A 26,533-nucleotide genomic window follows, 5' to 3' on the forward strand; every position below is an offset into this window, starting at 1 on the left:
GACAACTGTTTTTGAAGGGCAAAAATGTGTCCTATCTTGAATCTTACAAATCAGCCTATGCTTGGGGGAAGGAGGCAGGTGTGAAAAAGCAGTAGCCTGCCTGAGTTGGGCATGGGTAATGTCATCTATAGTTTCTGAAGAATTGTTTATCAAAAGAACATGTGTATGATATGCTTGGGCAGACATTTAAATAGCCCTGGGCTCACTGTCCTGCCTGGATCTTTAATGGACCATGCCTCTTTTATCAGGAAAAAGTCCATTGATGAGACTTGAATTGCATTTGTTAGCGGGCTTGGGGATGGGGACCAAGGGAAGCAGCAGCTAGTTTCTAGGTTGTTTAGGTTGGTGGCTCCTTGGGGAAAGGGCGGAATTAGCATTACCCTGTACCACCACAACAGTGGGTAAGTTTAGGAGAACAGCTCTCTCCAGCAAGCAGGATAGGAACTCTCTGACACTGTGATCTCTGGGCATTTGTAGATCTAAAACTTAATATATCTTAAGTTGAGACCAGTAGGCAGGGGAGAAAATATGAATTACTTGTACATTATTTGGTGTACAAAACCAGATTTTGATCTCCACCCCAAACTGACCACTGTTACATAAAGAAATGGTGGTTTTCGAAGGAAGAAAAACAGTGCATCTTAGTTTATTGCCCTTGACCTTCGATTCCATAAAAGATGTACAGTTATACTCTGGGATAAGAATTTGTGTTGAAAGCAAGCACTGCAAGTGTCAAAAGTGAAAAGAGTCACACTGAATACGTCACCTCATGAACAAGCATTGTCTCCTGACTAATGTTTGATGGTTGCAGGAGAAGGAAAACATCCATGCTTATACCCTGCTTCAGTCTCATGCTGCTGAGAATGCTTTTTTACATTGATAGAGCTTTTATGTGAAATGTTTCTCCTGTCCAACATTCAGTCATCAGCATCATGATCAAAATGAAGCTAACAAAATCCCTTGTCTGTAAACCACACACACACACACACACACACACACACACACACACACACACACACACTACACATGCTTGCTTTTAAAGTTAAATAACATGAACACACACCCCTGGCAATATCTGGCCTGATTTATTGTTAAGGTCAGTATAGAGCTGTGGAGAGCCTGTACTTTAACTCAACATGCCAGCTCTGAATCATCACTTCTCTGCTGATAAAGACTGAGCTGCCATCCATTTATGGCCATTCTCCCTTGCTTGTTGCTGCTTTATTATTAAAGCCACCATAAAGATCCATCCCAGCAGCAGGCGTTTCCCTAGAAATGCTAATAAATAGAAACCCCAGTGAAGTCTACTACTTTCATATCTCCCTGCTGAAAGCCAATCCCATATATTTTTAGACAGTTTGCTGGTGTTGTATATCTCTCCCTTTTCTTGTTCATTTTTTCATAGAGAAGATCTTAGGTGCAGTCAACAAATAGACATCCCTTAACCAGCTTAACAAAACACAGATGATTGAACACATCTGGATGGAAGTACCAACTCTCAGGCGCTGTGTGTACAGTGAACTAGAGGTTGGCTGTCTGCAATTGACACCCTTGTTTTCACACATTTTCAGATCTAGTTACCAAAGTAGACTGAAAGTGAGGGCTTCAATTTCTGTGTAATATAAACTAAATTTGTCTGTAGCTGATATGGACAAGTAGTGTGTTTTCATTATGTTGCTCATAACCCAGCCCTTTATTTGAACAATATATAAGGGTGAAGTGCTTCCCCCTTTTCTTCACCATAGAGAAATTGATAGCATGACCATTGTGTATAAACTGAAAAGAACCTGAACTATCCATTGTAGTTATTTGCAGTAGACTTGTAAGCTCTCTTAGACAAGGCATCTTGAAATGTATAACCTTTGTTAAGAGAAAAGTAGAAGGATGGATTCTGCAAGCATTTGTTCACTGGCTCCTGTCCCTCTGCTTGGCTCTCAAAGCAGTACACATTGTAAGTTTAGCTATCAGTTGGAGAAAAGTTAGTTCCTATTCTAAAACTTTCATTGGTTCTTTCACTTAAAGTTTGTGTGTTGAGTCATGCATACTGGAATTTCATGAGAAAACAAGTGTGTGTGTGGTTTTTTTTTTTGCCATATGAACAGGTACTGGCCTATAGCACTCATTAGCTCTGTTTTCTCATATGCATAATAGTCAGGTCAGGTCAGTGGGTCCTCTTATAGGATAAAAGTAAAGAAATTAATAAATGTGCCAAAGCCTCACTTTAATTGAACCTGAAGCATATGTTGCAAGTATGTAAAATATGTCCCAGATGTTTCACCAAGGCCCGTGTCTTGCTTTTCCTGATTACCACAAGGCAGCTATTAGTCCTGTAACCTTTGGACTTGGGGTAAATGGGGAATTGCGTGGCACAGAGTGTGAGCACCTGCTTCCCATTCAGCAAAGACCCCTGGCAGGCTGCGCCTCAGCCTGTGCACATGCTTTCACTTATCGGACTGTTGAGTGATTATGAAAACTGTCTTTCTTTAGAACAGCATTGACATTAGTCACTCACAATGAAAGGGCAAGTCGTTGGCTACCTGACAAGATCCCGCAGCCATACGCTGAAGTCCTTTATTTCATTTGTGCATGTAGTATTTTCCCTCAGCATAATTACACACATAGAAAAGATATAGCTCAAAGAAGTTGAAACCCATAAAGGTATATTATATGAAGTAATGTGTAATTACTTGACATAATAGCTTTGCAATGGTTTTTCTTTAGTGTTGGCTTTAGTACCAGGAAAGACATTGATAAAAATTGGTAGAAGCTCAATTGCAGTTCACTTGGATCACCAAATTTTGAAGCTTTTCCAGATTATGCCTTTTAAGCTTTTTTATTAAAAAGTTCTTCCTTATTCAGCGGAGAGTTGTGGTCACAGACTAACCTTTCATTATAAAATCCATTGTCTACATCGGCTCAAATCTATATTTAAATGCCTCTTTCTTAATCCAGTTCCAATGGTTTTCACAAATGCAGGAGATAACCAGTTTTAAATGGTGAACCTGGCATGTGAGTCACTGCCTTCCAATATTTTCACTTAGCTGCATGGTGTTAGAGCACTGTTGAGCTGTATTAAGGATAACATTATTTTCTGAATTAACCATCAGACATACTACTATTCTTTTTCCATAGAGCATTCTTTCAACCCTCAACCACAAAGCTCTAGTCTGATATGTTTTTTTTTTAACCTAACACCAATTTCTTTCTCTAATAGACTATAAGCAAAATGAGGTTTAACTAAATTTCCTAGGTGTTGCTATCAACAAGCATATAATAATGTTCACACCACATCGTATACAATCATACAGTGGCCAATCTGCATAACCCAGACATCTAATTAACCAAGGACAATCCTCTTATGTACTTTAAAAAGTTTCAGCATGCTTCCCACAGTGCGCCCTAGACTGGTAATAAGATCCAGCCGTGGTATCGGGAAGCAGAAGTCAGAGTGCTGAGTTCCCACAGGAAAAGCATGAATTCAAATGCATTACATTCTAGTAATGTTTATTGATAAAAGATAAGAAAACGTTCAGGCATTTATGCCTACACAGCTTCTCCCTTTTCTTCAGCTGTTTTGTCATGGCTCCTTGTTTCCAGATAGCTAGATGCAATGAATGAAACATATTTGAGTCACTTCAGCATGTACAGATTGTTGCCTTAATTCTTGAAATCTGTATCTTCCGGTTTGATTCTCCAACCCAAACATGTGTATACTCTACCCAAGACTCATACATCTCTGCATCTTAAACCAGCAGTGAGCAAGGAAAGAAAAAGATAATTCTAAGTGATATGAGAGGAGATTTTAATCTGACAAAATTGCATTTTCCAGTTGCATTCAGTGAAATAACTGCATGGTGAGGAACCCAATCGAGACTGTAGAGAAATGAAGAGTGAGAGGAGACAAGAAAATTCTCTTTTAAGAAATCCTAAATCACATTCAACTGGGATACTATTGTAATCCTTTATTCATTTTCTGTTTCCATATAACATCGTACCACAAACTTTAAGGCATAAAACAATTTGTGGTTGTTGTATTGTTGTATATAGAATTACAGGTATAGTCAACTGGCTTCTCTGCTCGCAGTCAAACTGCTAGGGACCAGTCAGACTGCGTTATCATCTGCAGGATTTAGGAAAGGATGTACTTCAATGGATGATTCAGCCTGTTGGTAGAATCAGTTCATTCATTATAGCTGTATAACTGAAATTCTTGCCTTCTTGATTTTTCTTTTCTGCTCCTACTAACCAACTGTCTTTGAATGCATCAATGAGAATCTCCCTTGGGTTCCCCACACTTCTGACCCACTTAAGGGCTCACACGTTTATATCAGCAAAGATATAAAGACACCAAAGATAACTTCCTGTTCTTAAAGAAAACTATATCATGAAATATGACTTAATTGTGGCAATAGCTGCTGCATCATACTCATTAGCCATCACTACCCCTAAACAAGGCGTGGGGGGTAAACTTGATATATAGAATAGAAGGTGAGAACAGTGGCTTCATTCTTAGAATTCTGATACTGGCAGCTGAGTAGACCTGACCATGCTCTATAGTAAAAGTGGAACAATGTTTGTGTTGGTTGATGAGATCTACTGCCAGAGTGGGCAGCAGTTATCATACAATAACAAGCAAGAGAAACTACCAGCCTAGGCCTGTGCTTGCAAAGGTTATAGGAATAGAAAGCATATGAATTTATTATAAAATAGAGGACAATGTGTCCAGCTTGCTGGTTACCAAATTCAGTTTGGTGTAAGGGTTCACTAGGCAGGCAGAGGGCTTCTCATGGGGGAAAACCCACTTTTTCTCCTTATCTTCTCCTTCTGGGGAAGCAAAAACAAAAAACAAAAAACAAAATGTGGGGAAGGCTCCTGAGGGGTTTGTGAGGACATTGGGGATTATGACCTCAAATCCTTAAGAGTTTCAACCTCATTTAGAACCATAGTGGCATTAAACCTCAAGGGTAACTAAGAAATAATATAGTTCAAGCTCCCTGTTTCTCAATCATAATACTGGGGGCTGGCACTATAGTTCCGATAGAGTACTTGCCTAATATGCAAAAGGCCCCGGGCCTGAACTTCAGCATTATAAAACAGTTAAAACTGAACTGAGGAAATGGACTCAGCCAAACTTAAGTGAGAGGCACAGGCGACGCAGGAAGTAAACAGCACAGCCAGGACTAATGAGCGGGCTGATTTCTCCTATCCTAACTCTGGCATCCTCACCATGCTTTACAGCCTTTCCCAGGAAAGACACAGCCTTAAAGGTACAGTTATGGATTAGCTCAGATTCCCTCCTTTAGTCCTTATATAGAATAATGAGGGATATATTGTCGCAGCTTGCAGCTATTTAGTTTGAGATCTCCGCATATTGATGCTGCAGAGCCAGCTCTTTCCCACTGCCCTGGCAGAGCTGGGAGAGTTTGGTTGGGAGGGACACAGTATGTGGATATGGGAGGGTAGGTGAAACAAGGCAAAACATGTTCTTCATGCCAAATCCATGCAAAGCATGGGTTTGAGTACCACACAGCATAAGGAAATGATTATAACAGATAAGAAGTCTGCCAATCACTTTCCCTTAAGGACTGAGATGATCTATCCTCAAGATTTGAGTAGAATCCATAAAATCACAAGGGCCCTTAAAAGTGGAAGAGGCCATTGGAGCAATGGCAGGTGGCTGCTACTAATACAGCTGTGGCCAAGCTCAAGGCCTTCACAGCTAGGAGAAAGCTGTGGTTGGAACAGCTGGAGCATTTGAGGGTTGAGTTTTCCCAGCTGTGTGACAGGTGGCATGGGATCCAAGCTCTTCTAAAGCCAAGCTGTCTGCCAGCCTCTGTTCTCAGTGCCTCTGAGAAGGCTTGAAAGCCTGTTTCACAGGGCAGGAAATACAGGCTCTGGATCTATAACCAAACAGCATGCTGTGGTGCAGATGAGGCCAGCAGGAGGAGACTCTGTGGACCAACAAACAACTGTAGAAAAGCAAGTGCTTCCCCCTGGGAAATAAGTGGCCAAGACCTGACCATTGAATCAATAAAACACATATTGACTGTGGCAGAGCAGAGCACTTCGGTGGCTGCCTCTGAGGCTAAGAAGGGAACTACAAGCCAAGAAAATGTAGGCAGTCTGTAGAAGCTGCAGCGAGGAGTACAGGAACCATCCCCCAGCGCCCTGCCCACAGCTTGATTTTTGACCCATGAGACCCATTTTGGACTTTTGAACTACAGAAGTATAAGGCAATAAATTTGTTTTCAGCTACTAAGTTTATGATAATTCATTATGGCAGCTATTATAGCTCCCTCCAACTGTGTTTTCCCTACTTCAGTAAGAATACTATATTGTAAAGCAATAAATGTAAGTTTCTAGCTTTTCTTTATTGACTTGGTCAATGAGACTATTAAGTTGTTTATTCAATATGGAAATGAAAAAGAGTAAAAAAAAAACACACCATTTTTAACCAAATTGCCTTACATTTTATTTCAGGAAAAAATTATTCTCAAACAACAGTGAGTTATTTTCCATTTGTAGAGTATTGCTTCTACTTAGGACCTTACATATTAAACTGGTGAAGAAATAGGTTTTTAGTTTTTCTTTATTTTTGAGAATTTCATATATGTATACAATGATACTCAACTCCTCATTGCTTCCCCTCCAGTTCCCTCCATATTTTCTACAAATCTCTTTCCAAGCTACGGATCTTGTTTTTTTTTGTTTGTTTGTTTGTTTGTTTTTTTTGTTTTTTGGTTTTTTGGTTTTTGTTTTTTTTTTTTTTTTTTTTTTTTTTTTGTAGCCCATTAAGTCTAGTTAGTGCTGCTCATATGAGCATGAGTGTGAGGCACAGGAATCCACAGTGGTCACATCTTCAGAAAAGGGCAGCCATCCCTCTTGAGCAACTACCCAACTCCCCACAGCTCCTTAGTGAGCACTGGCAAGAGAAATCATCTACCTGGTACTTTTTAAAAGTAGTTTATACTGGAGAGCACTGGGGCAGTGTGCAATGCCCACATTTAGGTAACAAGACCTTTGAGAATATTTTAAAAATATATAGACTTATTCTCTAGAAAAAGAGAAAGATTTCACATCATTTTGAAATCATGGAAATGATATTATTGTATAGAAACTATAAATTTCCTTTTAATTTTACACCTCTTATTCTAACAAATTTCTTCTTAACATTAATTTATGTTTCTTAAATACATAAGAAAATTCAAGTTTTTAAGTAAAATTCTGATTATATTCAGTTGCAGTTTCTACCAAAAAGCTAATGCTCATTCTGTTTTGTTGCCATAGGTATTCACTTAAACTATGGCAGTTTTAGGTTTGTGGCAGTAAGTTCTAGAAATGCTCATTTCACAAAAGAAAACAATGACAAACTTAAGAGGACCTTCAGTGATTTTAGTTCATAAGAATTTGTGACAGACTTAGAATTTGCCAAAATTCCATGGAATTCATACTGTGTTCAATGCCATCACTTCTGAAAAGGATTGTTACTGTTTCATTGTTTCATAAAAGGATTGGAGGAGTTAAATCACTGGAGGTGGAAATGGAGTCCTGAGAGTTACCTAGAGATTCCAGTTCTCAGACTCCCATGTGTAAACATGCTGGCAACCAGGCTAATTCTTCTTCAGATTTTCTGATACAAGACCTGAAAGACTGGCATGGTTATCCGGCCCTGATGTCCCTTCCTAGAGTAGCAAGCAGGTCAGAAGAATTAAAGTGGATTTTTTTGCCTAGAAAATTTGTTAAGAATACCTATGCAGTAAACTATGAATGGAACTGTTTCCAATCTATGATAGTTGGATTTCTTTTGCCTCAGAAAAGCAGAACTTTCATTTGAAGGCCAATCAATACTTTAAGGCAGGTCCCCGGGAAAGCTAGCTAACTTCTGTATTGCAGCAACAAACTTCCTCTTCCACTTCTATTTCTTGACAAAAAAAAAAAAAAAAAAAAAAAAAAAAAAAGAAAGAAAGAAAGAAAGAAAGAAAGAAAGAAAGAAAGAAAAATCTTAAAATAGCAGTGTGTCAGCCCTGGTTCTCAGGAGGTTGACAATGTACAGAGAAACAGACACGATTTTTTGGGACTGCTGGCAGAGTCATTGACACCGGCTGACACCACTGCATGTTGAGATGAGAAGAATGTCTCCTCACCAAAGCATAGAACCAGATGTGTTGCCAAGCGTCACAGATGCTCCAACTGAACCCACAGTGCCAAGGTTTTTATTCTGCCTCAAAGTTTATTTGGCGAAGAAATTCTCTATCCCGATAAAGACATTGACTCTGCAAATTCTAAAAAGAGTTTACAAAGTAAGAATTCTCCCTTGATGGTAAGAACTTGTCCATAGGAGTTACATGTACAAATATCTATACACTTTACAGACATCCATTGCTATAAAAAGACTCAAACGGAACTATTAATGAAAAGCAAATGATTCAATAGTATTGGGGGTCTTTGATGATGACACAACTTTAGGAAATGAACAGCAACACAAAAAAATATTCAGTAACGTATTAGTTGTTTTCTTTGGTGATAGCATTACTACACCAAAAAGAGTCCATTGCTTGTCTTTTTTCTCAAGGCATATCCAAAACTAGCTAAAATCTCAGCTTCTAAAGATTGACTTGCCTGTTGTTGTTGATGTGTCTTGGTTGGTAAAGTGCTTGCCTCACATGTAGGAAACTGTGGATTTGTTCTTCAGCACCTCACACAAAAATTATAAAATTAAAAATTAAAAAAAAAGCAGCATGGTGGCATGTGTCTATAATCTCAGAGTCAGGAGCATTTAGGGATCACAGTCATCAGCTACATAGTATGCTGTGGACTAGCCTGTGCTACAACAAAACCTATCTTCAAAAAAACAATAAGTTGCTTTTATATGAAGGAAATTATATTCGCTATTTAATAAATTTTCAAAGTAGGCAGTTGGAGCTACTCAAGCTAATGGATTTTGTGCTTTTACTGTCCAGAATTCTGCTGCACAAAAGGTGCACTACCAGTTATGTACTCCATAAATCCATGATTAATAGCAAACCAGAAATATGAAATTTTAAAGATTTTGGTTTTTTCTCAGAATTTTCCATCTTAAGCTAGAGTCAGAGTAACAAAGATGCATGACAGATGCTTATGCATAAGTGGGTTTCTAGAGACTCATCAAGAAAATATTAGAGAGACCTTAGTGGCTATGGTATTATTGTGTATATTTCTACATTCAGTAGCACCTCTGGTAGATTGCACTTTAAATTCCCATATACTGATGTCAGGCGTAGGTGCATGACTTATTATGGCTGACATATGCCACACTTGGGCCTGCCATCTTTCTTTTCATTCTTCAAAAAGCTGGAACTCACAAGATGGATGCTACTCTTTTTTCCCAAGTCATGGAATAAAAATAACAAGAAGCCAGCCCTGATGGGCAGGTAGTAGACAGATGGTGGTTGGTTGATGGACAGGTGGTAGGCAGGTGATGGACAGGATAGGGAAAGGTGATATACAGATTGTGGACAGGGAATAGACAGGTGGTGGAAGGTGATAGACAGGTGATGGACAGGTGGTGGAAGATGATGGACAGGTGGTAGACAGGTGGTGAAAGGTGATGGACAGGTGGTAGAGTAGTGAGTTGTGTGCAGCAAACAACCTTACTTTCATAAGTCTCTGAGTCTTGTGGGGTTTTTGTTACAGCAACTTACTCTAGTAGCAGCCCCAACATCCCATCTCATATAACTGTGTGTGTGTCTGTCTATAACTTCATACTACAGTTTGAAGAACATGGAATTCATGGGAGGTACATGCATGCGCCCAAAGTTGATGGTAGGCATCTGCCTCAATCACTCCCCACTTCACCTACCGTGCTAGAGTCTCCTGTGACGCTGAAGCTTACTGATTCTTCCCACTGCAGCTAGATAGCTTGATCCAGAGATCTCCTGTGTAAGGATTAAGGCATTATCACACCTGTCTGACTTTTATGTGAGTTCTGGGACTCCAAACTCTGGTGTTCATGATTGCACACCAAGCAGTTTATCTACAGAACAGTTTCTCCAACCTTACAAGATAAAATTTAAAAAATGGAAAGTCTCATAAAGGAAGTTAAATATTTTTCCTTGTAAATACAAAGACCGACCTTTTCACATTATCAAACCCCTGCATACAACTTTAGATACAGATTGATCTGTGAGTGATTGCATGTATGTGCTTGTGTCCCTGTGCATGTGTGTGTGCATAGGTGCATATGGAGAGAGAAAGGGAGAGACAGGCTTGAAAAGTGATATTTCTAATCCACAATTAGAGACTGAGGGACACATGACTAGGAACACTAGATATCTGCATAATATGAGTTCTTATGGAGCCACTTTCTTTTTTTTTATTAGATATTTTCTTTATTTACATTTCAAATGTTATCCTCTTCCTGGTTACCCCTTTGAAAACCCTCTATCCCTTCCCCACTCTCCCTGCTCACCCATCCACTCACTCCTGCTTCCTGGCCATGGCATTCCCCTACACTGGGGCACAGAGTCTTCATAGGACCAAGAGCATCTCCATGGAGCCACTTTTTAAGGGATCTAAGCAAAAAAAAAAAATTATAATTATACAATAAGAAAAATTTCACAGTAAACTCTAAACAATGTTAATGATAAAAAGAGGGTTAATCTCATAATTGTTAGCACATGGTAGTGTTTATATCTCAAAGGTGAACTCAAATTCACTAGAAGGTGTAGCATAAAAAATTAAGGTCTAACAGGGTGGGAACAGATTCCACAGGATGGACCATTGCCCACCTTCAGACAAGGGAAATCCTTGCCACCTCATTCCCTGAAGACCAATCAATTTAAAAAGTCACACTGTTCTTCCAGTCAAATTGTACCTAATGGCTGCTGCCCTGGAAACTGTATAAAAGCTCACTGAATAAGCCTTGGGGGTCGCCACCTCTCCTTCGAGTCTGGGACGACCCCAGTACATTGGAACAATAAATTCCTCTTGCTTTTTGCATTGAAAAAAAATGAAGGTCTATGTAGTATAACAGAAAATAAATTCATAACATGACAATTGAAATGTACATTTCAGATTCTGGAAGCTTTTGTCATCATCTATGGAGTTTGGAAACTATCTACCAAGTAGTCCTCAAAAACAGTTTTAAAGTTGGGATTTTTGTATTAAATATGCTTTAAAAAGAGATCTTTGTACCCATTAATCTTCCCAACAAGGAATGAAGAAGAATTCTGATGCTGAAGCTACTTATACTTAATAGTACTGCATTAGTTAAAATAATTAAGTAAGGAAAGGATTTTGAATGTTTTCATCAAATAAATAGAAAGTGTTCAAGATGATGCAAAGCCTAAGCATCCAAAGCCATCAATACACTATGTCTAAAGGTTCCATAGCATCACCATGTGCACCATGAAGATGCACAGTCAGTCAGGCATAGTGGCATGGACCTGAAATTAAACACTTAAAAGGCTGAACATGAGAATGAGACAAGATTGAGGCCAGCTTTGGTCACATAGTTCTGGACCAGCCTGGGCTACAGACTTAAGACCCTATCTCAAAGCAAACAAAAGGTGGGACTTGTCATACTAAGTATAAGGTTAAATAACTTCATATCCTACTTTTTCATTGTTCTTAATAACCTCTTGTATCTAGTTAGTACTGCCCATGTGGGTGTGGACAAAGGCAAACACGTAAAATTTCCAGCATGGATGGGGTACGGGCCACTCAGATTCTACTCATGAGTATCAACTCCTGAGGTCTTGTGCTTTGGCCACTGCTAGGTTGCCCAATTTGATCTCTGGACAACAAATGCAAATGTTGTATTATATAAGAAGCTGTAATATGAGAGAGATTATATAAGTATTTTTGAAAGATAAAATCAGCCATAATTTTCAAGCAATCAAATAGTCTAATCAATATCCTCTTTGGAAACTCATTATCAAGGAGTTAGGTTATCTCCAAAACACACACAATGTACCTTCAAATAAATGAGCAAGCATCCACAAGTTTTCTCATCTCCCATATGTCTCTGTTTTGGTTTGGGCTTACAAGCAATAGCTAAGTATTTACTCAACTATTGCTTTCATGTTCTCTACTGAAATACTGAAGTGTCATCTAGCCTGTAGACAGGATCACAAGCAAATATCCTCCTCCTTGCTGACCTCTCCCTAAAAGTTAGTTGCTAGCTATGGGTTATGAGTTACAAAGGATTGCTTACAGATCTTCTATATAGACCTTTAACAATCACTGTCCTCTCCTGATAGAGAAGGGGGATGGCCAGAGTCCAATCCTGTAAGCCAGATTTACCTAACTGGATTGGCTGCCAAAAAATAAAATGCCAAAGAAGAATAGATTGTAGAATCTTCCTTCTTTTAAAAACGGTGGTTTCTGAGTTTTAGGAAAATGTAATCTGGGGCTGGCAAGATAGTTCTACAGGTGTCACCAAGCCTGATAACCCAGGTTCAATCCTCAAGACCCATTGTGGTAGAAGTTGAAAACTGATTTCATCTAGTTGTCTTCTGACGTCTGCCCAAGCACACAGTAATTATTTTAATTTCTTTTTTTAAAGAAAATATAATTTGAAACTGACATCAGTTTATATCTGGCGTTTTATTAATTTGTTCAAGAACAATCCACAGATGATTGAAAAGAAAACGATATCCCTGAAACTCTGGCTGTCAGAGGAATATGCAGCTCTACCAAGGCCTCTTTAAATGCCATTAATTCTTAGTGGGCACTGTTTGTACTGGCCTTTAATAACTATGTCTTTAAATTACTATGTCTTTGCTGTAGTGAGGCATTATCATATTGATATTAAAACAAACATTTTACTTGTTGCAGGCATAAATGCCTACATTAGTTCTAGTGTCTCAGCCAAGTATGATCAGTGATGATTTGGGAATGAGGATATAGTACCCATCCTCTTTCTGTTTCCACATGTAAACACCTAGGCATTAGGTTTGCTTGCCACAGTCTTTGGGGACTCGGGGACTTGAGAACTCTCTTTACATCTAGCTATCCTCAAAGTCAAATCATTTCCAAATCAAGGTCTTCAGGTTTTACACTTGGTGATTCCTTTCCATTCTAATGGGGCATATTAGAAAAAAATGTGTCAGCTTTTGCACCATGTAATACCAAATCTGATCAGAATTCATGCACAATTAATGTCTCTGGAAATCTAGTAGTATAGGCTGGCTTATCTCTAAATAACACATGGAAAATAAACTTCCATAACTGACAGATTTACTTGATTTCTTTTCAAGATAAGTTATTTGTAAGCAGCTGAGCTAAGTAATGTAACTGGATTATTTTTTCATATCAGTTAAAAAAAAAAACTTCAATAGTTAAATATAGTCTGTCTTTAACTTTTTACTCCCCCCGCCCTTTTGCCAAAGTTTCTTGGTAATGAATGCAAAAAGAGATTTTTGTACCTGCTATATTTATTAGAACTAAAACCTTTAAGGAAACAAAATTTACATAAAACGAGAAAATAGCATTCACTGGTAGTTAATGGCATTTAAGTAGCACAGGTTATGTGGTAGTTTCCCTGGAAATGATATTAGCCTGCCTAAAAAGCATTCATTTGTGTTTCCTTTTATAATGAGAATAAGCCAAAGCCCATCTTTAATCCGAAGCCTTCTTGAAACCAATTAAAATAATTTCAGATAACTTTGTACTGCAAATGTGCTTTTTAAGTGTTTTAGATTTAGGATGTCTCGGTGATGTAACCCCTTTTAATGCTACTATTTATATAACTACCATGTGTATAGTATTAAACCTTTAATGTACTGTATTAGCTGTCACTTGAAATTAAGTGCAGGCATGTTCTTTGTTGGCCTTCAATTTCTCCTACATTAAGTGGTTAAATAGTGACATACTTGAAAGGGTAGGTAGTGTTTCCAAGTGGAAGCTAACTTCTGAATCTGATGGGACTAAGTTTGGGCTTCTACATGAAAGATGTCACAAATTCAGAATCTTATGTCCACCTGGTATTGAGAACTCTACTTGATGTCTTTTCTTGGGGAGTTACTACAATCAAAGTTTCTAGTACACACATTTGAAAGATAGACCTTATCTATCGAAATTTGATAATTTTATCAGAATTTTTACCTAGTTTTTGTGGCTTTCATATGAACCATCTTCACACAAACATAAATTTGTGTGGTCAGAACTAAGTCCTGAAATACATATGATACATTATATTACACAAAAATTGCATACTTTATCATCTGATAAATGAGTAGATAATAGTGACTCCGACTTCTCTGTCTTATGATAATTCCAACTACATTGTTGCATGGTAGCTCATACTCAGCAAAAGAATATTGTCTTTCAAATGATTTTCACTATGCCACTATTTTTATATTTTTCTTTTAACACATACATACCTCTCCTAAGTGTAATTGTAGTTACGACTGCTGGGAGGTAAAACCTGCAGCATTCTCTGTAACAGTCATTCCTATCCCACTTAATTAGTGATGTTATCCCACCAATGTCCATGTTAAGTCATATTCTTAAAAGAGACAACAGTTCTGAATAGGGACAGGTTTTAGAGATGAAGAAAATTACCTCGGTTTCTAATATGTTGAGTTCAAAATATCACTAGGCCATTGAATTGGAGATGTCACATGCTTGTAGCTGTTAGAAACAGGAACCAGGAGTTTAAAGAATGGGTTTTAGTAATGGACTTAAATTTCAGAAATACCCTTTTAAAAGAAAATTACTAGAGCAGAGGTATTTGAAACTAAAAGAAGAGAGTCCAGTAAATGTGTGTGAAGAAGAGGGCCTGGGACAGGAGTGTAGGGAAGAGAACCCAGGACAGAGGTGCAGAGGAGAGGGCCCAGGACAAGTGTGTGGAGAAGAGGGCCTGGAACAGGTGTGTGGAGAAGAGAGCCCAAGATCAATGTATGGAAAAGACAGCCCAGGACAGGTATGTGGAGAAGAGAGACTGGGATAGGTGTGTGAAGAAGAGAGCCTGGGACAGGTATGTGGAGAAGAGAGCTCAGGACAGGGGTGTGGAGAAGAGGGCCCAAGATAAATGTATGGAAAAGACAGCCCAGGACAGGTATGTGGAGCAGAGAGACTGGGATAGGTATGTGAGAAGAAGGCCTGGGATAGGTGTGTGAAGAAGAGAGCCTGGGACAGGTATGTGGAGAAGACAGCCCAGGACAGGTATGTGGAGCAGAGAGCCTGGGATAGGTGTATGGAGAAGAGAGCTCAGGACAGGGGTGTGGAGAAGAAGGCCTGGGCCAGGTGTGTGGAAAATGCCTCTTTGAAGGAACCAAGGGGGAATGATGGAATGTACTGTGGAAGAGAAACTTTCAGACAGGGGAAGAATGAGAAAGATTCCCTCATAGAGAAATTAAGAGCTTTGAGAGTTTTCACCAGAATTAAACATGGTCATGGAAGATGAGCACTGAAATAAAAATGTTATGAACACTCATAATGAGATTGTCGGTGGCCATCAGGACTTGGTTTTTTTGTTGTTGTTGTTGTTTTGTTTTGTTTTTGTTTTGTTTTTTGTTTTTTCAAGACAGGGTTTCTCTGTATAGCCCTGGCTGTCCTGGCCATCAGGACTTGTTTCCTAGCACACTGAGAGCAGAATGGCAAAGCAGAGGCAGCTGTTAGGCACGACAGCCTGACTCTGAATGGGTCAGAGGAGGGGGAGGAAGAACATAAGGAAGGAGTTGGGACTTGTTTTAGAGATAGAGAGCTCATATAATTTTAGCAGACAGCAATGGAGAAGGGAGAATGTAGAGCTGGGAGAGAAAGTGGTAAAGGTAAAGGTTTCAGAAGTGAGAGGGGAGGGAAGGAAGAGAGTAAGCAGTGACCCTGTAAGGATGCTCGCTATTGGTGAAGCACCATCTAGGGAAAAAAAGGAATGGCCACCTGTTGTAATCATGAAAACTTGCATGAGGGCTCTTGCCAGAGGTGGAAAATTAAAAGAATAATTAAAGAAATGATAGTACAAGATGAACATAGAAATTTCCAAACAGTTGTGACAGCCTCGATAAGGCTGGTGACAAAGAACGGGAGCGTGTAGTAGGCAAAGACAGTGCAGTTCATGCAGTGAACTCCCTAAGTACAGCACACGGAAATAGCAGAGGACAAGAACCTGTGTAATGTAAGCAGAGATGGTGGAATGTTCTGTGCATGTCTGCTGGGTCTACTGGGTTAGAGCAGTTTGAATGAAATGCTTCTTTGCTGATTTATCGTCTGCACACTTTGTTCATGATGGAGAGTGAGCACCCAGTTTGTCGGCTATTCCTGCATTGGTATCTGTCTTCTCCTTTACAGATAACACTTGCTTTATAGATTTGGGAGGTTAGGTATTGAGTACATAAATATATCTAATTTCATGTGTTCTTGATGAATTTATCCCTTTATTGTTATAAAATTCCTATCTCTTTAAGAATATTTGTATATATTCTTTGACAACTCCACGCTTATATACAATATATATTGATAATATCTACCTCCAACCATCTCATCCAAGTACATGCTATTCCCAGTACATGACACTCCCTGCTCACACTGTCCTGCTACCTTCTAGTAAACCCATCTAGTGCAATTAGTGCTGTGTAGCCATATTGCCAAAAAACAAAAAATAAAAAATGGCAGTCCCAGCCGGGCGGTGGTGGCGCATGCCTTTAATTCCAGCACTTGGGAGGCAGAGGTAGGTGGATTTCTGAGTTCGAGGCCAGTCTGGTCTACAAAGTAAGTTCCAGGACAGCCAAGGCTACACAGAGAAACCCTGTCTCGGAAAAAAAAAAAAAAATAGCAGTCCCACCCCCAGGAGCCATCAATTGCCAATACTTTCTTAGCTAGAAGTGAAGCCTTGTGTGACTGTGTCCTATCTATGGTGAACTTGTTGATTGGACTGATCTCATGGAGGTACAGAGGTCTTGTGCAGGTACTCATGGCTGGTTTTTGTTTGTAAGTGCAACAGCTGTGTCAGGTCAGACATTTGCTGCCCATCCTCTGGCTCTTACATTCTTTCTGCCCTCTCCTCAGTGATAGTCTCTGAACATTGTAGGAGTTAGTGTATATCTCTTATTTAGGGGTCCACACTCAACAGCCACTTACTCAGCCTTGCATTGACTACTCCCCACTACAAAAAGAAGCTTCTCTAACTAGGGATGATGGCAACACTCATACATTGATATAAAAAAAAATAGAAGGTTGGCACATGTCTGGTGGTTACCAAAACATCAAAAGTAGATTTTCCTACTTAGGAACTATAATTCTCCTAGCTTTCAACCAGGTTTGCAGTACCAGACATGAGCTCCTTCATGTAGAACAGACATCAGATCTGAGCAGAAAACAGTTACATATCCCCATAACTGCTGTGCCACTATCAAATGCACATCTTACCTGGCAGGTTGGTATGGTGGCATGCCAAGTCCATCACTGGGAAAGTCAGATGATGATTTTTCTCCTCCAGTCGCTTGCACAGCACTTTCATCACTATGAAGCTAACTAGCAGGAAAGAAGTTTATAGGTCAGCTTCAGCTCGTCTTCTCTATGTGATACAAGCAAATTTGTCTTCAGCAATAGTCTTTTTGCCATCTAGTTTATAATGGACACAGACCAATAACAATAGCTTGTGTTGTTTGGAGAACCAAGTGACTCTCCCTTACCAATAACTTGTAGGGATGCATACCACACCTGACACAGAGATAATCATTTAATAACCCAAGTATGATCCACCAAAGCAGGGCACCTACATTCAATTTTATTTTAAGACTTAAAAAAATAGCTTACCAAGTAGTAGGCTTCTTTGTACATTCTTAGTTTCTGTTAACCTACCTTCTATTCTGCCATTAGCTGTTCCCTGACTCATACTCACACTAAATCTTTAACCCCCAGTATGACCCTTTCCACTGAAGAATGCTTCCCCTCATTTCTACCACAGACCCTGCCTAGCCTGGTCACAATAGATGCTTCAAATTAAACATACACATCCTGAAATTCAAAGCTAGTATGCCTTTTTACAATTTTATTTTAATCTGTTTAAACTACTCAAAAATGCACATCAATTCTTGATTTTTTCCATTTATATGGAATATCCTTTTCTATCTTTTCACTTTTATTCCATTTATGTCCTTAGAGAGGTAACTCTCTCATTTCTCTTTGTATATACATATGCATATATGTATACATGTATGTTTGTATGTGTGTATGTACATCTCATTGTGTAGCTCTTACTGGCTTAAAACTCACAGATAACCACCTGGTTCTGAGTGCTAAGATTAGAGGGATATGTCATCACACCTGGCTTCATATATAGTTGTATATAACCAGAGCATAAGTTGATGTGAAATTGGATTAACAAGATTGGAGAATAATGTACTAGGGTGTTTCTCAGTCAGCGGGGTAGGGGAGAATTCAAACCTAACCAAATATAAATGACATAGCTAGGTAATTAGGATACTACTGACGTCAGTTTTCTATGTCTTTCTCAGTTTTATTGTTTGGCTATAGAAAAAATTATGTATATATACATATACATATATATGTATGTATATATATGGAAAGATTTTTAATGTTAATTGTACTTATAGAATGTCTGAAAGCATCAATCAGACAAGGATGGAAAGCTGCATTTTTTTTTCTCCATCGTTTTTAATGTCTCACCTTTAGGTGACATCTACTTTTGAAAAAATGGGAGGGAAAGAGATGTCAAAAAGAGTTGTAAGCTGGAGAATGATGTCTACCATGTGCTCCTCTGCCACTCTCACTAATATTGCTTAGCATTCTGGTTTTAAAAATAACAGTTATTGAGATTTAAAACTCTGTGGATGCAGAATATATTTTGAAAATAAGACTTTTTATTATGCATAGCCAATTATAGTCCACTGAGAAAATGATGTATTTTTTCAATACATTTTTATTACATGCTTAACTGACGGACCTTGCCAGCCTCTTCATAGGTATTCCACTCTATCAGCAGCTGTAGATAATACACTGCTTAGGAATCAACTTAAATTTGTATTTACCTGTGAGGGTAGATTGGCTCCAGAGAACACAGTCCTCCTTTCCTTGAGTAAATTATACATATTTTAGAAAACTATCTAAAAACATATTTATCTCATTTAGAATTCTGGTCTCTGGGGTAATTAAGACCAGTTTTTAAAAGCATAGCCAATACACCTTAATTCTCTTAGGTAAATAAGATATATTTTATAATCATCTAAGACTGATTTCTTTCTCCCATTCCTTCTCTTTTCCTTCCCCTGTAACTATTACTGTGCCTCATTTATACACATATTTAGTAATTATTTCAATGTTTCCTTTGATGATGCTCTTCTCTTGAGAGCTTGCACACCAATTACACTTTTCTTCCATCTCATGCACAGCATCTGTACACGGAAGCAGCAGAGGCTTTCACACATATAATTTGTAGCAGAGAGGCTTCTGTGAGAATATCTAGGTTCTTCTGTATGAACGTTCTCCTCTGTCTTCACATTTTAAGAAGCTAGTTCAAATGTTTGGGGTTTTACAGAGCTGACGGCATTTGTGTGTGTTCATCAAATGAACACGATGTTTGGGGTTGTATGAGAATGGAAAATTTCTTGAGTCTGAACCACAGTAAGCACCACTGAACCTGTGTGCAGTGGCACCATTGAGCCACAGGCATCCTTAAAGACAAAGAAAGAAAGAAAATTTGCTGGAAATCCTTTCTAACCACTTTCTACTACACACCAACACTCTTTACATATTGATTTCTTTGCATGCACTGAATAATGAATACATATAACCCATTCTCCTCTGCTCTACAAGGATCGTAGTCTCCTCACTCCTCCAGAAGAAAGCAGTAGAAAATTGTATAATCCTAGTCACTAGTGGTTTGTAAAGACTATGTGAGGATAGAGCTCACAGCTCTTAGAAAGGGTGTTTCCAAAACCAGGAGAATAAGGAGCAAACTAAACTTTGCTTGTTTGTCATACTCCTGGTCTCTGAGAAGCAGTGCTTTATGAAAAAAGGGCTCTGTAATTGCTGTGAATAAATGTCACTATTATGTGCTCTTCTTCCATGGGGTCATTTCTAGTCAAGTAATTGTGACTAAGTCTTCAACCTTCTCTACCCACACAAGTGAGTCTCTCAACCAAATTCTGTGGGCTCAAGGCTCATAAAATGTTCCCTGTGCTAAAATATTCATAGCAACTACCAGGCTTTAAGGTTGGATGAACATTTTCTACTGGGATGATGTTCTAAGTCCTAAACAACATTCTAGCCCATAGTAGTTACAGAAAGAACATGGGTGAGCATAGTTCCTAGTTTGGAGTACAAACCAAGTAACCTTGCTTGTTATCTGGTTTAAATTGTTAATAGCACGACATTTGACTTTCTGTCCCAGTTTGGAGAACAAATAAATGATGTTACCTTTCTGCTTCATGGTCTGTTTTGCTTTGTTGGAGGTTTTTTTGTTATCGTTTTTATATTTATGAAGTTATATTTTAATTTTTACCTACTCAGATGAATTTTTAAAAAAATTAAAAGCAAACAGCAGTCAAGAAAACAATAAAAAAAAACCAGCCATGTATGGAGGGGAATACCTATAATGCCAGTACTTAGGAGATCTAGACAAAAACGAGATTGGTAGTTTATGGTCAGCTTTAAATACATAGTAAGTTCCAGGCTGTGTGAACTACATGAGATTATCTCAGACAAACAGGCAACACATACACACATCCCATCTGTAGTTTTCATAATCTAGGCACCATGTTAACATTCATATTCTTCATCCCATGGCTTCTGTACTGTAGAAAGGAATAGTGTTACAGATATTGTTTTGACTTGGTAAATCTTTTGGTGTGTAAAGCAGCCTACCTCTTTGACTGACACACACATGAGTGGCACGTCTATCCCCGGGTCTGAACACAGGATCAAGTAGCACTCTTACTGGGTGGGACTAACAACACAAGCTAGGTTTTCTGCAAAACAGAACTACCATTTCCCAAGAAAATCCAGAGTCTTTCTCTTATAATCTTGCCATCACTGAAACCCTGATATAATTTTGAATAAAATTTAATCAAAACAATTTTTGATAAAGTCTTCCACCAGGACCACAGACATTGCTTCAGCCAGGTGAGTTATTTGAAGAAACTACTTTGAATATTTTATAAAGATAGCTGTGAAGTGAATGGTGGAAAAGAGATCCCAGAACAAAAGACAAATCGTCAAGTGATTCAGCTCACCCTTCTCCGTTCCTTATTGCGGCTTTGTGCACAGTCAAGGACACATGCCATTGGGGAGTAGCTCTGCTTTGCTAACCCTCTCAGTCATTCTTTCTTCTGCAAGTGTAAGAGCTCTGCACTGTGTGAATTCCTTCTAGGCACTTGATCCTGGAGAAACTGGCCCCTGAACAAAAGGAAGCAAGGGCTCTTGGCACCCTGAAGTTTAGGGCTATAGGCCCCTGTAACATCTTAAGGGACTGTCATTTACCTTACCCAGGTCACTTCTATTAGTCTTTCAAGGGCACCTGCATTTAAGCTTTCTTGATTTTTCCTCAGCCTTCCATCTTTCCTTGTCTTTGCCTCACACACTATCATACACGCCTGGGCTCTGTAGATTGGAATTAAACTGTGATTTGGTATACTAAGTTACCTGAACTAAAAACTATAATTTGCAACATGATTAAGTCATCACTGCCATAGACTCCATTTTTTTCTGTTAAAGTCCCTAACACCCTGTCTCACTCATTTGGAGTATTGCTAAAAGGAAGAAGGGAAAGGAAGTAAAAGCCCTTGGATGCTCTAGTGACTTTCAGCATATCTGTCAGTAAATTAAAATATTATGATCTAACTAGTGGCTTTGGTTTTACCAAAGTAGTCAAAATGTCTAAATTGTTCAGAAGGTAGGTAGTTTCATGTCTAGGAGCATGTGGGAAGGACAAGAGCTTCTGGGATACTCAGAATAATTTGAGTTGGTTACAAGCACCCCTGTTTCAGAGATGCCTGACCAGCCTTGAGCCTGGACTTTCCCTTTGTGTCTAGTCCTTTTTAGAAAGATTGGGGTATTTCCTGTTATCTGGCTGCCAGGCATCCTCATTCTCTTCTGCTGTACTTGCCATGCTAGTGCTTTGAAGTAGGCATGAAAACCTTGTGTAAAAGCAAATCATTCAGAATAGGCTAAGTATTGCTGTAAAAATAACTACAAGTCCTGAGACTTAAAACCAGAGAGCTTTCCTGTCCATGAGATAGGTTCTTCTATCTGGGCTGCCTTGTCTGGTCTCAGAGGGAATGGATGCACGTAGCCCAGCAGAGACTTGATGTCCCAGTGTTGAAGAATACCTGGAAGTATCAGAGGAGATACCCCCTGGTTCAAAGGAGCTGCATCCTGATACAAAGTCAGCATGAAGAGAGAGAGAGAGAGAGAGAGAGAGAGAGAGAGAGAGAGACAGACAGACAGACAGACAGACAGACAGACATAGACACAGACACAGACAGACAGAGACAGACAGAGACACAGAGACAGAGAGAGACAGAGACAGAGAAACAGAGAGACAGAGACAGACAGAGAGACAGAGACAGACAGAGACAGACAGAGACAGACAGAGACAGACAGAGACAGACAGACAGAAAGACAGAGACAGAGCCTGGCTTGGCCCAATAACTTATCTCCTCCAACAAGAATACCTAGCCAACAAGTACATACCTCCTAATCCTTCCAAGCAGTTCATCAGTTGGGAACTAAGCATGCAAATATATAAGCCGATTGCATATGGAGGTGGAGGTGGGGGTCATTCTGATTCAAATAACCACAGTGAGTGTCAAATAAGGAAAGGAAAGAATGGGTATAAGTTCCAATTTCTTTTGTCCCTATATAACTGACTCAAACCAATAAGAATGCAGGGCTTCAGCTAAACTTAAGTAGCATTACATTAGAAACAAATAGACTTCAGTAACTCTTGAGAAGAACACAGATGACATCCAGTGATGAGTGGTTATGGCTAGTACCTCCCTAAAACTGCTCACTAGGTAGCAGATATTCAGTGATGATCAGGAGGACAGACAACCGGAATATGCTATTTCCTGTGTCTTCCTTCTCATCTAGTATATTTTCTACTAAATATAAAGATTCTGTTATTTGTTTTATGAAGTTGTTGTCCAGTTAGTTATCTTCTTCAGCATAATTTCTTGCTCCATCATTTGCTAGCTAAATGATCATGAATGGTTTCCCTTTTCCATATCCAGTTTTCTTAATTGTAGACTGGATGGACTGCCAGTCCTCCCAGCAAAGCACTGACATGCTACACTGAGAACTCGTGGCCTAAAGCATCTTCATTATACCCAGCAGCAGATCACCTGATGGATTTTTATTCACTTTAGTATAAATATTAAAGATTTTTCAAATCTTAAGAAACAAGCTCTTACCTCTTAACTAAAATATTTTTTTCATAATGAAAGTTTCAGGGTACAGGGCTACAAGTATCTGAAATTATTAGCAGTGTTAGCTGTAAGATACCCATCCACCCATAGCAAGTCATTCTTTTGTTCTCTTTGTCAAAGATTATTAGACTATCAAAAATGTACAAGCTAGTGAGGAATCTGCTCTTCTTTCAAAGTTGATCTAAGTGTTTAAATAGAACACAGATAATCTAATAACATGGATGTTCATATTCCCAAACATAACCCTGTGTCAGAACATGTGTCAAGGATGAGAATGCCCGGGGCCACAATTGCAGTGATATGTGAAAAAACAATATTTCTTGACCTTTAAGCATTGGCTCATCTTTCAGCCTTCTGATTTTGTGGGGCACTAATACATGGGTTGACTAGCCTTTGGAGGTTTATCCAGTGTGTACAGTGAAGGCAACAACATCTTCTTTTTACCCAGAAGGTTAAAATATATTAGGTCTAATTTGTTTCTCTGATTTTCTTGTTTGTTTCAGTACCTAGAGGAGAGCCAAGAATGTGCTACAGTACATCTAGCTTAAATTAGTCTTGACATTCTTAGTATCCACACAGAGTCCAGAGATATAGAAAGGTTTAGAGTGCTGATAACAATGCTCAAAATGTAAATGTGTGTGGGAAGGTTGGCAACATTTCCCATGGCTCCCAGGGCTATTAATAGAACCAATAATGTCATTGAATAGCAACTTGCCTTGCAGAAATTGTATTCTATCCAAAAATTTAAATCAACAAAGCAGAGCTTTATTTTTCTTTTAGAGCACAGGCTAAATGGTCAAGTATTCATAGGTCTTTGTCCAATAACTATAAAGGGAATAGCCTGCATAATATCAGGCCACATCGGAAACCTGGCAGGTCATCATGTGTAGTCACAAGTAGCCCAAGCAATCCTGGGAAGGTTTACGGCCCTGATAACATGTTGGTAGTTTTGTGACACAAACCCTGTTCCTTTTAACAAGCACTGAGTGCTCATTATACATATAGTCCTGGTATATGTTTGTCTAGTCTTCAAAATGTTCATCAGGAAGTAAATGAGGAAACTAATTGCAAAAGTCCATGAACTGGGAAATATACTGAGTTAGGTAACCCAGATGGAGAAAGACAAACACCACATTCTCTCTTATAGCTCCAAACCCTTAGATTTTAGTATATAACCCAAAATTACTACAGAATCCAGGAAAGGAAAAAGGGTTTGTGGCAGAAAGAGAAAGAAGGTCCCCTAGAGAGAAGGATACTGTGAAGACTGAAAGGGAGAAAATGGAGTAGAGGGGACTAATTGGAACAGGAGAAAGTGAGAGAGCGAGAAAGAGATACAGAGAGAGAGAGAGAGAAATACCATTAAGCATGTTTAAAAAGCCATAGGGAAGCATTAGCTTGTAAGCTCTCTCTCTCTCTCTCTCTCTCTCTCTCTCTCTCTCTCTCTCTCTCTCTCTCTCACACACACACACACACACACACACACACACACACACACACACACAATTAGTGTATACTACTATATAGTATAGCACATATACATATATAGTGTATATTACATTTTAAAACTCCACTTACGTCAGATCAATTGAATAGAATGAAACCCACAGTGAATGCTATGACTCCAGCCATCTGAGCTAAAATAGTGTCATTCATGAAGCATCTCATTACTGCCTTTTAGTTTCAAAAGCTTGTTAATTACAGAGAAATTATCCCAATTCAGTAAGCAATTAAATACCAACAACACTCAATTTGAAGACCTGGATTCTAGATCTGCCTTGGTTGCCATGGTTGGACCATGTAGCTTTGCCTCTCATGAGCAATCTTTTTGAACAAAGGTCTAAAAACTATAGTTCATGAACCAAGCTATGTTTGTGTGAATGAAGTTTTAGAACATATGATTTGTAAACATTTTCATTATAGTTTGTTTGCTGTGTGTAGTGTGTGTAGTGTAGTGTGTGTGTAGGGGTGGGTGGGTGATGTACAAGTGTAGATGAGAGGACAAATTAAGGGGGTCATTCATCTCCTTTCACTTTGAGGATTTCAGAAAGCAAACTCAGTTCATCATGTTTGGCAGCAGTTTTATCCCTTGAGCTGTCTTGCTGGCCTGATCTCTGATTCTCATTTAGGATCTGATACTGGTTTCATGCTTTGTGTGGCAGAGGTAACTACTTCCTGCAGAAACTGTATGGCCAAGGAAGCTTAACACATAAAGTATGTATCCTTGGACCCCCCACACCACCTCCAAAATCACTGATTTCTGGATTGGCAACTTTCTAAAAAGGTAGATTTCCCATATTCTTTTGCATGTAAGAATGCGAAACAAATAATACTCTAAGAAAATGAGGATCTGATGATAGTTCTAAATTCCTATCTAGTAAATGTTAGAAAATCTATAAATAGTTTTAACTAAATAATGAGCATGATCACTGGTCCAGATCTCACAGGCTTCCTCGTATGAAGGAAGCCTGTCATTGCAGGGCACCACTAGATGCAGTATTGCAGGGAATGGAAAGAATGGATAGTCCACCTGGGACCCAGGGACAGCTGGAGTAAAAATGCTAGCAGAAAGTATGTCAAAGGCAAACTTTGGTTCCAGCTAAATAATGATGCTCACCATGTAATCTGGTTTATAGCTGAGCCAGCACTTGAAGCTTAAGCCAGATTCAAACAAGACAAGCAAAGAGCTGAGTTCTCCAGGTGAAGGAGTGGATAAGGAGAGAGAAACATTGCAAGGGCCGTGAGCAGAATTTTCCAGAGAAAAAATGTTCTTATTCAAGAATTTTGAGTGACAAAGTTAGAAAGGTTGGTATGTTAGTGCATACCCAGAACCTCAGCACTCAGAAGACTGGGGTAGAAGGATCATATCGTCTGGACATCCCAGGCAACACAGGAGTAATGTTTCTCAAAAGAAAAAGTTAATTGGAACCAAATTGTGGAATGATTTTTCTGGCCTGGTACAAGGAAGACAGAAAGTTTGTCAGCTGCACTGATGCCCACTCAAGTTTTCTAGCCTTGAAACTTGTTATCAGTAGGATAATATACACATCTCTAATACAAAATGTATTAGAGGCCAAAGAAATAGAAAATCAGCTTCACTTTATATATGTAAATTATAGTTTTATCTGTGCTGTTAGTACAATTATAAAAGTGTTTTCAGTTTATTG

At 38.9% G+C, this 26,533-nt stretch overlaps 1 protein-coding gene across 5 annotated transcripts in view; it reads left to right on the plus strand.

Annotated features, from left to right (window-relative positions):
• Nucleotides 1-26,533, plus strand: part of Mctp1 (multiple C2 and transmembrane domain containing 1) — a 586,378-nt gene that overhangs the window by 502,968 nt on the left and 56,877 nt on the right. The gene's annotated exons all lie outside the window — the stretch shown is intronic.

This window comes from Mastomys coucha, unplaced genomic scaffold, assembly GCF_008632895.1.
Source record: "Mastomys coucha isolate ucsf_1 unplaced genomic scaffold, UCSF_Mcou_1 pScaffold8, whole genome shotgun sequence".
NCBI classification, from domain to species: Eukaryota; Metazoa; Chordata; class Mammalia; order Rodentia; family Muridae; genus Mastomys; species Mastomys coucha.